The sequence below is a fragment of the Pseudophryne corroboree genome, chromosome 8, assembly GCF_028390025.1.
Source record: "Pseudophryne corroboree isolate aPseCor3 chromosome 8, aPseCor3.hap2, whole genome shotgun sequence".
NCBI classification, from domain to species: Eukaryota; Metazoa; Chordata; class Amphibia; order Anura; family Myobatrachidae; genus Pseudophryne; species Pseudophryne corroboree.
Window position 1 is genome coordinate 144344013 of NC_086451.1, and position 15036 is coordinate 144359048.

Here is a 15036-nt window from a genome sequence, read left to right on the forward strand (position 1 = left end):
TACTCACGGTTTTTTCTTCGTTCTGGTGATCGTAATGTGATTGACAGGAAGTGGGTGTTTCTGGGCGGAAACTGGCCGTTTTATGGGTCTGTGCTAAAAAACGCTACAGTTTCTGGGAAAAACGCGGGAGTGGCTGGAGAAACGGAGGAGTTTCTGGGCGAACGCTGGGTGTGTTTATGACGTCAAACCAGGAACGACAAGCACTGAACTGATCGCAGATGCCGAGTAAGTCTCGAGCTACTCAGAAACTGCACAGAGATGTCTTTTCGCTATATTGCGAATCTTTCGTTCGCAATTTTAAGAAGCTAAGATTCACTCCCAGTAGGCGGCGGCTTAGCGTGTGTAAAGCTGCTAAAAGCAGCTTGCGAGCGAACAACTCGGAATGAGGGCCCATGTGCACTGCAGGGGAGGCAGATTTAACATGTGCAGAGAGAGTTAGATTTGGGTGGGGTGTGTTCAATCTGCAATCTAATTTGCAGTGTAAAAATAAAGCAGCCAGGATTTACCCTGCACAGAAATAAAATAACCCACCCAAATCTATCTCTCTCTGCACATGTTATATCTGCCTCCCCTGCAGTGCACATGGTTTTGCCCAACTGCTAACAAAATTCCTGCTGCGATCAACTTGGAATTACCCCCAATATCTGACGCCAGACAGAATATACACACTATATGAAGACATGATCTAATACTATATGCACGACATGCAGTATCTGTTCAATTAAAATTAGGTACAAGCACAAGATGGGAATTGGCCCTTATAGCACCAGCAGATTATACCCATCACAAAATGTAATATGATGAATCCTGTATGTTATTCACCAGATGTCTCTCATAAGATAAAAAAGAGTGGAAGAAAGATGACAGGGGGGGTGATTCAGAGTTGATCATAGCTTTGTTAAATTTAGCACAGCTACGATCAGGCACATTGACATGCGGGGGGACGCCCAGCACAGGGCTAGCCCGCATGTCAGTCCCTGCCTCATCGCAGAGGTACAAAAGCATTGCACAGCGGGGATGATTTTGTACTTCAGGAGTAGCTCCCGGCCAGTGCAGCTCCTGCGCACTGGCCGGGAGCTACTCGTCGCTGCCCAGGTCGCAGCAACTGCATGTGACATCACGCAGCCGCCGCGGCCCAACCCCCGGCATGGTCCAGCCACGCCTATGTTGGCCGGACTGCGCCACTTAAACGGTGGCTTAACGCCGCCATTCCTCCCCCTCCCGCCCAGCGACCGCCTCTGCCTGTCAATCAGGCAGAGGCAATCGCTAGCTAAAGACAGCGCAGTTCAGGCCTGATCGCTGCGGTGCGAACACACACAGCACCGATCAGGTCTGAATTAGCCCCATAGTCACAAGGAGGATTCAGCAGGTATACAGATATACATGATTGCATGGAACATTTAAATCAGAATGACATTTTTTAGATAACGTGGGTTGGCAGAAGATAATATTCCTGCCAAATAAAAGATAACTTTTTAGGTCATAAATTAAGCTGGGGTGATATGACATATTATAATTTGTTTTATATATTTATGTTTACAACAAGTAACAAGAAACTCAACAAGATGTTTACAAGACACACTAAGGGATTATCGCTGACCATACAACGGCCACTGGCAGTAACAGATATACAATTTCTAAGCACGTGCATACATTTATTTAGACAAGAAGAGCTGACAAGATTGCAGAAGTGTCCTCAGCCTCACTTACTGCATAGCTCAGTTGCCAAGAATCCAGGCAACAAATTTAAAGGTTTTCATTAACTGATTATTGTGACTTTTAGAGTATAGAAATTAATTGAAATGCAAGACTTGTGTTCCCGAAAGGAGAAGGGTGTCTGGAAGTGAAGGAGTCCTCTAGAAAGATGGACACTATAGGCCAGTGGCTCCCATGGCTTGCTTTTTTCCAGGCCTGACAGATGCAGCCAGAGGTGTAGCTAGGTGCCATGGTGCCTGGAGCAAGGGTGTTTTGGCGCCCCCTGTCCTGTACTGAATTGGATGCATGGTACATTTGAAAAGAAAAAAATATTTAAAAATCCTAAATCAGTAACAGGGTTGGTTCTAGACCTTGTGGATCTTGGTCCATCTCAGGGGAAAGTTTTATTTGGGCACCCCCCTCGTATTTAAAACAGGGTCAGTGTCCGCCTACAGCGCACAACAAAAATATAGGAGTGTGGCATCATGGGGAAGCACGTGGTCACAGAATAGTACCAATTCAGATTTCACCGCACAGTATTGTACGTTATTCACATTACACCACACAGTAGTACCCCTTATACACTTTACGCCACACAGTAGAGCCCCTTATACATGTTAAGCCAAACAGTAGAACTGCCTAAACAAGTTATGCCACAGTAGAGTCATTTATACAGGTTATTCCACAGTAGAGCCTCGTATACATGTTACTCTGCAGTTCCTAATGCAGAGAGAGGTGCTGCAACAGCAGCTGGGGTAGAAAGAGGTGCTGCAGCAGTGTGCACAGGGAGTGGTATAGCAGGACAGAAATAACCCTGCTTCACAGCTACAACAAGCAGACAGTGAAACATTTAAAGAGGGCTTCAGAGCTCCGGCATGTGTTGGCTGTCAGTGTTGGTGGCGCGCCCTCTAACTCTCCCGATGCCTGGAGCTTGCGCTCCACCAGAGCCACCCTCGCTACACCCCTGGATGCAGCATACGGTCTGACTCATTTGGGTAAGGAAGGTATGTGTAGATTGGTAAAAGCATACTGGTGTATGCCCGGCTATCTTACTCAAGTTGTGAAGAAGACTGTTTGGTGCCTTACTTTTTTGAGAAAGAAAGCTGGGAAAACAATACCAACAGAGCCAACCCATATTCCTCCTGCAGTGGGTTCATTCCAGGTAATATAAATCAACTTTATCAAAGTAGTGTAATGTAGGACTTTAAATATGTGTATTAATTTATGTTGAATTTTGAAACTTTGAAACATTTAAATTGCTTTTCTTACAGGGTAATTTTGTATGTGTGAATGAGTTTAGCAATACGTAATGTTATACACAACGAATGTTACATCAGACATCACACAAATCGGTAGCCCTTTTGCTGTTTATATTCCCCAAAACATCCTTTGTAGGTAAGATGAGTTCCTACATCTCACTAATGGGCCTTGGGTTTCTGGTGAGCGTATGCAAAGTTTGTTATACCCTTTCACCATTACAAATTAAAGCAGCAATTGGCCTAATTCAGACCTGATCGTAGCAGCAAATTTGTTAACTAAAGGGCAAAACCATGTGCACTGGAGGAGGGGCAGACAACATTTGCAGAGAGAGTTAGATTTGGGTGGGTTATTTTGTTTCTGTGCAGGGTAAATACTGGCTGCTTTATTTTTACACTGCAATTTAGATTTCAGTTTGAACACAGCCCACCCAAATCTAACTCTGTCTGCACATGTTATATCTGCCTCCCCTGCAGTGCACATGGTTTTGCCCATTAGCTAACAAATTTGCTGCTGCGATCAGGTCTGAATTAGGCCTGTTAAGTTCATTTAACTTACAGGAAGAAAAAGCACTACCTTCATACAGAAATATTAAGGCCGCTGCGACCTCTAAGCGTGTGTGTGTTAAACCTCTATGAAATGCATACAAGATGCGTAAGCACACCATCATGCTGTAAACACAAGTAGCTACACATGTGGCCGAATACACTTTAACCCCTAACAGGAAAGGAATGCGACACCAATTGTATATGTTATGTTGTGGTCCAATGCAGCAACAAATATTTACTTAAAAGGGGGTTCACAGAGAAATACAACACTATTACAGAGAAGAAGCTACAACCAATGGATACATACATTTGTTCGCCTGCGCCACCCGGATACGGTCCCCAGTCAATCTGGAAAGATGACCTTCAGAGAATAGACTGAGGCCGGCCAGGAGGCTTGGTTTTTATACAATAGTCCAAAGCATGAAACAAAGGAAACTGTAATCTCTTCTTTCATACAGCTGGGTCCACGGTTATCTTGACTAGTTTTCTACGCCTAGGCACACATGACTTATTAGCATAAACCATTCATCTATTGTTCTCAGCTGCAATACAATACAGAGAACAATACAGCAGGGGATTAAGTCATTACAGCAGGGGATTAAGTTTGACTGACCAACCTCAATTAATCCTATTAAAGGTCAAGATAAATGTGGACCCATCTGTAGGTCAAAGGGCTGGTCATTTACAGTACATGAGTGGTCATAGGTCGGTTTGAATAGGTGGGCGATGCCTGGTCCAGGTGCACTTGCAGGTGTCCTCCACTGGGTTCCCGCCGAATATCAAGAGTACAGTAAATACAGTGTGATATTAATAATATATTCCTGCGCATATCTATGCGCAGGAGCGTGCTACTTTCTACAAACTGCCATCGGAACATTGCCCTTGAAATACTTTACAGCTGGATACCAAACACCACATCCTAACCTAATTCTGTCCCCTTATATCCTGTAAAGTTGAATCCCTCTGTTGTTATACATTCAAAGTAAATGTAACTTGCTGGTGTGGTGCGTGGAGGCTATGTGTAAATTATACACTATGTGGATTAAATATCAGATATGTCTTTTTGGCTTTTCCATGCGAATGCATATGCTACCGTATTTACTCATACCACGCGTTAATACGCAGGACTTCGTGAGCCAATAAACGCAACCTGCGGGCATGCGCATGCACGGCAGAACAAGCACACGCATGGAGGCCACTCTGTGTGGTGTTTGCTTGTGATGTGTGTGGGTATAATATTTTCAACTTCGACAGTCCACCCTTTGGCAGTAAACAATAACTGCCACACATAACTAATAATACTGAAAATATTCCATTTACAATATGTACAAAATTTCGGGTTACAGGGGAAGAGTTGTAGGTGGGAAAGATATAGCCTAGGGGGATAGGAAAAATCATGTATGTATGAATAAATGTCTGAGGGGCATGTATCATCGTATATGTTCTAAGTAAGCTTCGAGGTACTGCAATGTATACATTAAATCCTTCTCATCCTGTATTAAGGGTCTGTACATGGGCAAACAATCACTACTGAGCTCTTTCTAGGCAAAGGCTATTAGCCCTCACCTTTCCGGCTTCTTATACCAACAAATGAGCACATTTATCTGATGATACATGTGGGGGAGACGTATGTGTATGCTATTATGTGTGGATAACATTTATCGACTATGTGTGTCATTAACTGAAGATTGCAGAGATGAGGGTAAGAAACATAAAAATACATTTACATAAATTTGGGTATACTGAAGTCTTTTCCGGTTGGATGTCTCTGGGTAAAGGGGAAAACAGAAAAAAAATGGTGAAAGAAAAAGGCCATGAAATTCATTTACAATCCTTATCACAATACTGTTTCTACGGATGGGTCATAAATCAAATCTACTGCTGCTGAAATGCCCTCGCTCCTTAGACTCATCAAATTTGTCCTATGTTTGCGCCGCGTCAAAATTCAAACACATCTGAATATCAGACCAATAATTATGATGACACCCAGGATACAGAGGAGAAAGTTTCCCACACTCACAATTACATTTTGGGCCCACTCTCCTAACCCAGAGAACCATTTGAGCGGGTTCAACCATGAGGCCCAGCCGGTCAATTCATTACCCACAGCCGTCAAGGTAAGGTTGTGCTTCCTTCTGAACTCCCACTTCAGCTGCAAGATCCCATCCATCTTTTGATCGGGTCTTCAGCACTATTCATAATATACGTACTGCACTTTACACCATATTGAGTTGCCAGAGTAACACAGTACCCACCTGTCACAGCCGTGACGTAGTTCAAGACCATCCTATGCTGGACCAGCTCCTTCTTGTAGGCCTGTAACTCCCTACCCATATACCTGAAGGTGTCATCATACATCTCAGTGATATTTTCTATCTAGTTTGCCAGCGCATGGATGTACCTATAATTTTTAATTCTTCTGGCAGTACGGGTGATATCTAATGCAAGAAGAATTTGAATCCCGGTGGATTCATGAATCAAATCGGAAGCTGCGACCTCTGTCCTATCTATGAGGTGTCTCTTGACAATGTGTTCATAATGTGTATGGAGTCTGAACGTTGTGGTGAATATCTTTCATTTTGTCTTATGCTATGGTCATGACCTCTGGTAGTACTCTGCCAATGTAACACAACCCTTCAGAGCTCGGAGTAAGCCACTTGTACGCTTTTCTTCCACATATGAAGTAGGCATCATCTGGAAGAACATAGGGGACAAAATGCAACAAGATCATATCACAGATTTTTCTTATGGAGAAGCCGGTCCCCAGTTCTCCCATTTGTATAGTACAAGTATCAGGCTGGATGTTGTGGGCACAATATCCCTGTGTCACTTTTCCAACCCACATGGTTTTGATCCCACGTGTATACCTGTAGTACTTCCCACTTGTGGCTATCCCACGTACAAGTTCAGAGTTGATGGGTACTTTATCAGCTCTATGTGAGAAGGTCATTGTCTGATTGTTCCATGTCACTTCCCAATTTCCTGGTTTCTGGAAATTGGACACGTTAAAACACAGCAGTGACCTATCTACGTGGTACTGGTGGAGCTTCAAGCTAGGGGGCCTAGAAATATTGAATTTCTTGTCCACCGGTCTCCCACCCCGTAATTCGAGTACCTCATCTATTGCTAAAGGGTACAGTACTAATCCCGACTTACTCTGTCCTTGAGGTACTTGTGAGCACACCCAGCATTCTGTTTGGTTTAAGACCGTACCCACTAATGAGTGGTAATCACTCAAAGGATGTCCGCCCATGTTGATATTATTGTTTGACTGACATCTCTGGATGCACCCATCTTCGACTATGTTATCGCAGTGCGCACATATGCAGTATTCATCAGACAATAACCCTTCACATTGCCTCTGAGCTCCGTAACTACCTGATCTCTTACTGATACCGGCTTTGATCAAAGTGATGGACTGATCCTGGGGTCCTACGAATCCATACTCACCATCAGAACCCATTCCTGATCCTTGCTCAAAGTCTCGGGGGCACTCACAAAAACAAATTGTCCTGATCAAAAACAGAGTCACAAGAAAAAGCCGGAACACAGTCTCTTGGTGTGGATCCATTTCGATAAGGAGAAAAATAGGAAGGGAGAAAAAAATAAAAATGCAGTGGGGGGGGGGGGGGGTGAATTTTTTTTTATGACAAACGTCCTTGATTTTGCTGATCTCCACGCTCAGGTGCCGTCCAACAGTCCTGCCTCTCAACTTTCCCGGCACAGATTCTCTAGTGATACGAGGTTCTCTTCACATTTCTCTTTGTCACGAGTTTTCTCCGGGTCAGCGACCTTTTTGCAGTGGGACAAGTGGACCCAAGTCTCTCTCTCAGCAACCTTCAGTGCTGTCGTGCTGGTCAACAAAACTTGATACTGTCCTTCCCACCTGTCAATGAGGCAACCTGAGCGTAGAAAATTTCAAATCATCACACAATTCAAAGGTTCAATGTCATGACAATTACTGTTTGGTAGGTCAGAAATCGCCAGTTTCAGATTCCTTTGCTGGTTTCTCAGTTGTTGACTCATCCTAACCAAATATTGTACAGTAATTTCATTATAGTACTTCAAATCATCCTTGGGGTCTATCATTACATGGGGTTGTTGTCCAAAAAGAACTTTGAAGGGTGATAGGTTAAGCAGTGACCTGAGAGTGGTTCTGATGCTGTACAAAACTGGTGGCAGTGCTTCTGGCCACAACAGTCCAGTCTCAGCCATCACTTTGCTCAGCTTGTTCTTAATAGTGCTATTTATTCTCTCCACCTTCGCACTGGCCTGTGGCCGGTATGGAGTATGCAGCTTACTATTAATACCCATCAGTTTGCACATGACCTGAAAGACTTTGCCTGTAAAATGGGTACCCCTATCACTTTCAATCATTTTAGGGATACCATATCTACACACAAATTCCTGCACAATTTTCTTTGCAGTGAACATAGCAGTATTTGTGGCCACGAGGAATGCTTCTACCCAGTTCGAAAAGACATCGGTACATACTAAAACATACTTTACATTTCCACAGGGTGGTAACTGTATGAAGTCGATTTGTATTACCTGGAAAGGTCCGTCTGTAGGAGGGACATGGGATGGCTCCGTTGGTATTGCCTTACCAATATTCTTCCTCAAGCAAGTAAGGCATGTCATTGCTTTCTTACCTGCATGAAAAGAGAACCCTGTTGCAATCCAGTAGGCTCAACCCAATTTGCACATGCCTTTCTTGCCCAGATGAGTCAGACCATGTGCCGCCTCAGCTAGGCTTGGGAGATATGCCCTGGGGGCCACTGGCTTACCGTGTCCATCTCTCCAAAGTCCTGAGGACTCCTGACCATATCCCTTCGCCTTCCAGACTGCCTTCTCCTGTAGGGAACACAAATTTTGCATTTCAATTAATTTTTGTGTATTTGTTGTGTATGGAAAAAAAACATATTTAGAGGAGAGAGAAGAGAAGAGAAAAAAAAGAAAATGTCAGGTTTGGGTTCACCAACGGGCTGTCACACCATCATGCATATCAGTGTCTGTACCCAATTTCCCTTCACCAGTATTCTCATTCTCCACCCTTTGTGCATGACAAGGCACACTGCAGTCATACTGGTGCCATCGTGCTGGTGAGATATACCGGGTTCGGGCAGAACTCTGAAAGACCGATAAGGCATGTGGTGTATGAACTGTATTCGGGTCCATGTATTGTACCCTCCTGTAGGTGAACGTAAAAGATGGAGTGGAAACTGTGAAGAAAAACAGAATAGAGGTTGGTAACAGATAAGTTTTGTAGAGGTGAAGAGGATTTTATTAAAATGACAGCTGGATTGGGCACTACGGGGAATTGATTCTCTACTTGGTCTACTCCCTTTAAAGTTTGTGCTTGCTGTATTACTACTGGGACTATCCCAGCCATCAATCCAGTGTCCTGTCCATCCTAAATTCATAGGGAACCTGGTATTTTGCGAGATTATTTCCTCTACCTGTGATGGACATGAATCTAGAACAGTGGAATGCAACATTAGTCTTTATGGGTGTCTAACATACTTTGTGCTTCCTGAGCGGGAGCACACTATATGTATTTCACATTTTAACAAGGTCTCTGTTGATTAAGTTAGTCAAGGGCCACTGCTGCTAGGAAAAAAAAGAGAAAAGGTTTAGCATCATAAAGGCCCAATCATAACTTTTGCAGGTTTTGTCATAGGGTAATGTTGCATTTTTCTTGTTCTTCCCATTTACCGAATTAGTGTTTTCTATATGGCTTTAAATTCTTACTATATGTCCCTTGGTCCCATCTATGTGTTTGATAACGTGGATCATGTTCTTTGTCTAGGGAGTCTATATTTACTATGTGTCCCATTACTCCTACAATCCCTGGCAAAATGCCCCTCCTTTCTACAAATATAACATATTCTTGCCCGTTTCCAGTCTTTAGGGGCCACGGTTCTTGGTTTATTAGACATCCCTTTAAGTGCCTGTATGCTTACCGTCATCATCCTCTTCTCCTGCTGTTCTCTGTGTTTGGAGATATTCCTGTCATGCTCGATAGCGCACTCTCTGAGAGTGTCTACTGTGACCCCTCTCCAATTAGGCAAAGAAGTCTGTACCCTGACCTTCAATGCCTTTTTGATCCCGTCCATTAGCACAGAGACAGCCACCTCCCTGTAATTTGCATCGTTCCTTTTATCTGATATCCCAGTGTATCTAGCCATAGTTTGTAAAGCTCTATGGAAATACTCAGATGTCATTTAATTTTCTCTCTGTTTGATTGTGAAAATTTTGCTCCATTTTACAATTGTGGGGAAATACAATCCTAGTTGTATGTTAATTCGTTCCACATTCTCCTGATTGTATTTGTCAGTCAGAGGATCGTCTGACTCTATCTTCCAATCCGTGATACATTTTTGGGTGTCAATATTAGGGGGTAGGAACGCTTTCAAAAGTCTCTGCCAATCTTTGTTTGTAGGTTCATGGGCATTACCCAGATCCTTAATAAACTTCTGACATCTTGCTAAATGTCTCCGGGGATCAGGGAATTCTGAAATGATTGACCGCAGTTCTGATCTGGTCCACGGGCAATACATTGCAGTATTCCTGATGAGAGTTACTCCCTGGCTATCGGTTCTCCCATTGGGAGTTGCTATTACCAAGACAAGATGTAACCCACCCATTCCGTTCCTAATCGGCTCACTGTGAGGTGTTACTGTCTCTGCGTAATGAACAGTCTCACACTTACCGGTGGCTGTGATCTCACCCGTCCCTTCAGTGGGAGACACCATCACTGTTCTTACTGGTTGGGCCATGCCCACCTGAGTTTCCTGCAAGGTGGCTGCCTGGATGAGGGCTGAGATTAGGCTGGATCAATCATCTTCCTCCGACCTATGGCCTTTGAGAGAACTTAAGACAGGGTACAATATGTATGGGTTAGGGTTAATACAATTTACATGAATGTTCCTATTATTTTTCGATGTACCATTGGTTGTAGCTGTTTTCTCCCCATCAACATATGTCGGTGATGGTGTACTCGCAATCACATTCCTGTCAGGTTTGGAACTGGTTGTGCGAGCCAGCTCCCTTTGCACATCTCTCTCTTGTTGCCATGTATTTAAACAGTCGTTATGTCTGATCCTTTGTTCCTTAGACTCGATCAGACATATTCTATTCCTCGCATTCTGCAGTACCTCTGGTTTAAAACTACCCATCCTAGGAAATGATGCCTTATCCCCCGCAGTCATACATCTCCATTCATCACAAAAAGCCTCTACATGCGGACCATACTTACCACACATTACTAACCTTGCGGAAACTTTAGGCCCTATCTCTTCTTCAGCCTGAACCCTGGCTGCTGAACGTCTCTCGCTTGTCCACTTGGCTCCCATTATGGGCCTTTTTTTTCACAAACACCAAATGTACAATGCAAGCAGACGGTGAATTTTCTTATTGAGTGCTTTCACTCACCCCAGTCAATGCTGGCCTGTACTACGACCCACTGTAAATAGTGGGATTGCAATGTACCCAACCTTCGGACAGCTATCAGTCCCTTCAGCACCGTAATTTCTTTCGATGGAGGTTCTGTTGGAATATTTTCCTGAGAGGGCCAGCGAAAAATTCCTTTTCGGTATCTTTCCATTGGAATTTTTATAGGGTAAGAAACATACTATCGATCACCCTTTCCAGTGAATGTCCACCAGGGAGATTTCCTGAAGAACATCAGTGAAAAACAGCTCGTTTACACAATCATGTCTGCGTATGCTTTACAAAATGTCTATGACACACCTGCACAAAATAACGCAAATGGTATCACGTTGTGCTGCGCATAACACACGGACATGCGGTGCAATCACATGGCCTATAGATACTAGTTATCTATATGCCCTACGATCACGGGATCGATTTTAAGCCGCGCTCCTCAGCCGGAGTGTAACACTAAAAACACTTTACAAATCACAATCTTTTACGCTCCTCCAACACGTTGTAGTACGTGCCAAACTTTTTTAAATGCGGTAGGTTGCAACCCTTTCTCGCAGCTTAGCCCCTTCTAGCTGAGGCGTTTTGTCCACGGGATCCGGTTTTTCGAGGTTCAATACGTCCACTCCTACTTTCAGCCCACACAAATACACAATGTTTTTCTGTACAGAAAAATATCACTCCCTTTGATTGGTAGCCTATCCCAGAGGTAGTACAGTTTAAACAATGTGTTATAATAATCTGATTTTATTTGCTACTGTATAAATGTCTTCTATCCCGCCTTAAATTGAACTGCTATTGTGCGGTTATAACTTGCGCTCACAACTTCACACAACCTTGAGTAAACACGTGACTGTGCGCATCCCTGCGCCACGTACGTGCTCCTGTACACTTTCCTCTCGTACCGTACCACGTGTACAACGTGCGTTCGCAATGCAATAAACCACTCTATATCACGATAAATGTGAGCAACAAAATACTACTGCTCACTAACACAACACACAATTGTTCCTTACACTCACCGGAAGTTACCCCCAAAGGTAATCCTCTTTTGAGTGTATACCTAACGTTTAGGCTGGAACTGCGTTTTGTGTTTTTATAATTACTCCCTTAACACACTAATTTAAATATATATATAGCAAATAAATGTATCTGATTTCACACAGATCTATAATGACTATTATAACATATGGCAATAATATGTGAGAATGTATGCAAAGTATCGGTACGCTTTGTGTACGCTTTCGTGCCAAAAGTTACACACAAATAATAAAATGCTTTTTTTCCTGTTTGTCCCTCGGTTTACACCAGCACCTCTGAGACTATACAAAACAGACGTGGTCTAACAACACAGGATGGTTTTAAACACAATGCAAGGTTACTTAAGATGCGTCTCCACCCTTTGTTGATAGATCAAAGTCTGTTATGGCCTGCAAGTCTGTAAGTATGTGGTGAACCAGGCGAGTCCCTAATTGTTAAGTTCGTTTAACTTACAGGAAGAAAAATCACTACCTTAATACAGAAATGTTCAGGCTGCTGCGACCTCTAAGCGTGTGTGTGTTAAACCCCTATGAAATGCATACACGATGCGTAAGCACGCCATCACGCTGTAAGCACAAAGTAGCTACACGTGCGGCCGAATACACTTTAACCCCTAACAGGAAAGGAATGCGACACCAATTGTATATGTTATGCTGTGGTCCAACGCAGCAACAAATATTTACCTAAAAGGGGGTTCACAGAGAAATACAACACTATTACAGAGAAGAAGCTACAACCAATGGATACATACGTTTGTTCGCCTGCGCCACCCAGATCCGGTCCTCAGTCAATCTGGAAAGATGACCTTCAGAGAATAGACTGAGGCCGGCCAGGAGGCTTGGTTTTTATACAATAGTCCAAAGCATGAAACAAAGGAAACTGTAATCTCTTCTTTCATAGGTCAAAGGGCTGGTCATTTACAGTACATGAGGGGTCATAGGTCAGTTTAGATAGGTGGGCGATGCCTGGTCCAGGTGCACTTGCAGGTGTCCTCCACTGGGTTCCTGCCGAATATCAAGAGTACAGTAAGAGTACAGTAAATACAGTGTGATATTAATAATATATTCCTGCATATCTATGCGCAGGAGCGTGCTACTTTCTGCAAACTGCCATCAGAACATTGCCCTTGATATACTGTACAGCTGGATACCAAACACCACATCCTAACCTAATTCTGTCCCCTCATATCCTGTAAAGTTGAATCCCTCTGTTGTCATACTTCCAAAGAAAATGTAACTTGCTGTTGTGGTTCGTGTAGGCTATGTGTTAATTATGCACTATGTGGATTAAATATCAGATATGTCTTTGTGTCTTTTCCATGCAAATGCGTATGCTACCATATTTACTCATACAACGCGTTAATATGCAGGACTTCGTGAGCCAATATATGCAACCTGCGGGCATACGCATGCATGGCAGAACAAGCTCCCCGCAAGGAGGCCACTCTGTGTGGTGTTTGCACGTGATGCGCGTGGGTATAATATTTTCGACTTTCAGACCTGATCATAGCAGCAAATTTGTTAGCTAAAGGGCAAAACCATGTGCGCTGGAGGAGTGGCAGACAACATTTGCAGAGAGAGTTAGATTTGGGTGGGTTATATCGTTTCTGTGGAGGGTAAATGCGGGCTGATTTATTTTTACACTGCAATTTAGATTTCAGTTTGAACACAGCCCACCCAAACCAAACTCTCTCTGGACATTTTATATCTGCCTCCCCTGCAGTGCAAATGGTTTTGCCAATTAGCTAACAGATTTGCTGCTGCGATCAGGTCTAAATTAGGCCATATGTCCGATTTGTGTTATATACCCTGTACATAAAAATTGTAATAAACATGTTATGTCTGGCTAAATGGTACAGTTAAGATTACAAAAAGGAACATATATATATATATATATATATATATATATTGGAAATTACCATACAGGTCAAGGTGCTTTGATATTACAGGTATACCGTGGCATTTGTAGATTCCATCGGTTCAGAAGTTACTTAAAACAACAGATAAAACACCATCATAGTGTAAAAGTATAACATGAACTAACATTCAACCATAAATGTATTGGACTCGTACCCTGACTTATGGTCTACATGATAGTAGACATAAATTGCCTTGCTTGGGGGGCGGGCCAACAGAGTGGTAAATCCCAATCCTTTTTCCAATCTTCCTCAGGACCAGAAGTCTTTCCCAAACAAGGTATTCACAATATAGAAATGGAAAGAGACTCCAAATAGTGTAAGCCTGTTTATTAAAAACATCCAATAAAAACAGACTTGGGTAGATAGTGGACTCTCACCCGATGTAGAAAGATACACAAGCATATAATGAACTCATCCAGGCGTCCCAAGGAACCATCATGCAAGCAGGTGAGTAATCCACGTATCCTCCCGTACCCTCCACCAACGCGTTTCGATAACACTGGGTTATCTTTTTCAAGGTGTAGGAGGTAGTGATACAGGAGGGGTATTTAAACCCCTCTTAATGAGCTCAAATCACAAAACATGAGTATGACCTAATACTAGACACAGATCGACAATCATCTAATAGTCCCTATATCTATTAATAAGACTCCAGTCCAGAAATAGTCCATCTCCTAGTACTTCCTCATGACACACAACATGGAAATCCCGTTTTCCTGGGTAAAACGACATCCGCATCTGACGTGTAATCTACTTCCGGTGGAAGAAGGTCATCGGCCCGTTCTCCATGTGATCCCACTCGTCTCTGTACGCATCTTAACATATGCCCCACTTCCGGCGGAAGGAGGTCGTCAGAGAATCTCCGGCGGAAGGCGGTCTCCGGCATATCCGTCTATATGATTTTCTATTACGTAAATGCTCGCCAATTCTAATCTTTAGAGCCTGACTGGTTCGACCTATATAAAATTTATCACAACTGCACTCAATACAGTAAATAATATTAGCTGAATGACAGGTGATAAAGTCTTTAATAGAGCACTTTTTCCCATTTATCACTACCTCCAATTTCTTATTGCCAAAGGTATTGGGAATGTTCCTACATGGCAAACAAGATCCACATCGAAAAAAACCCAT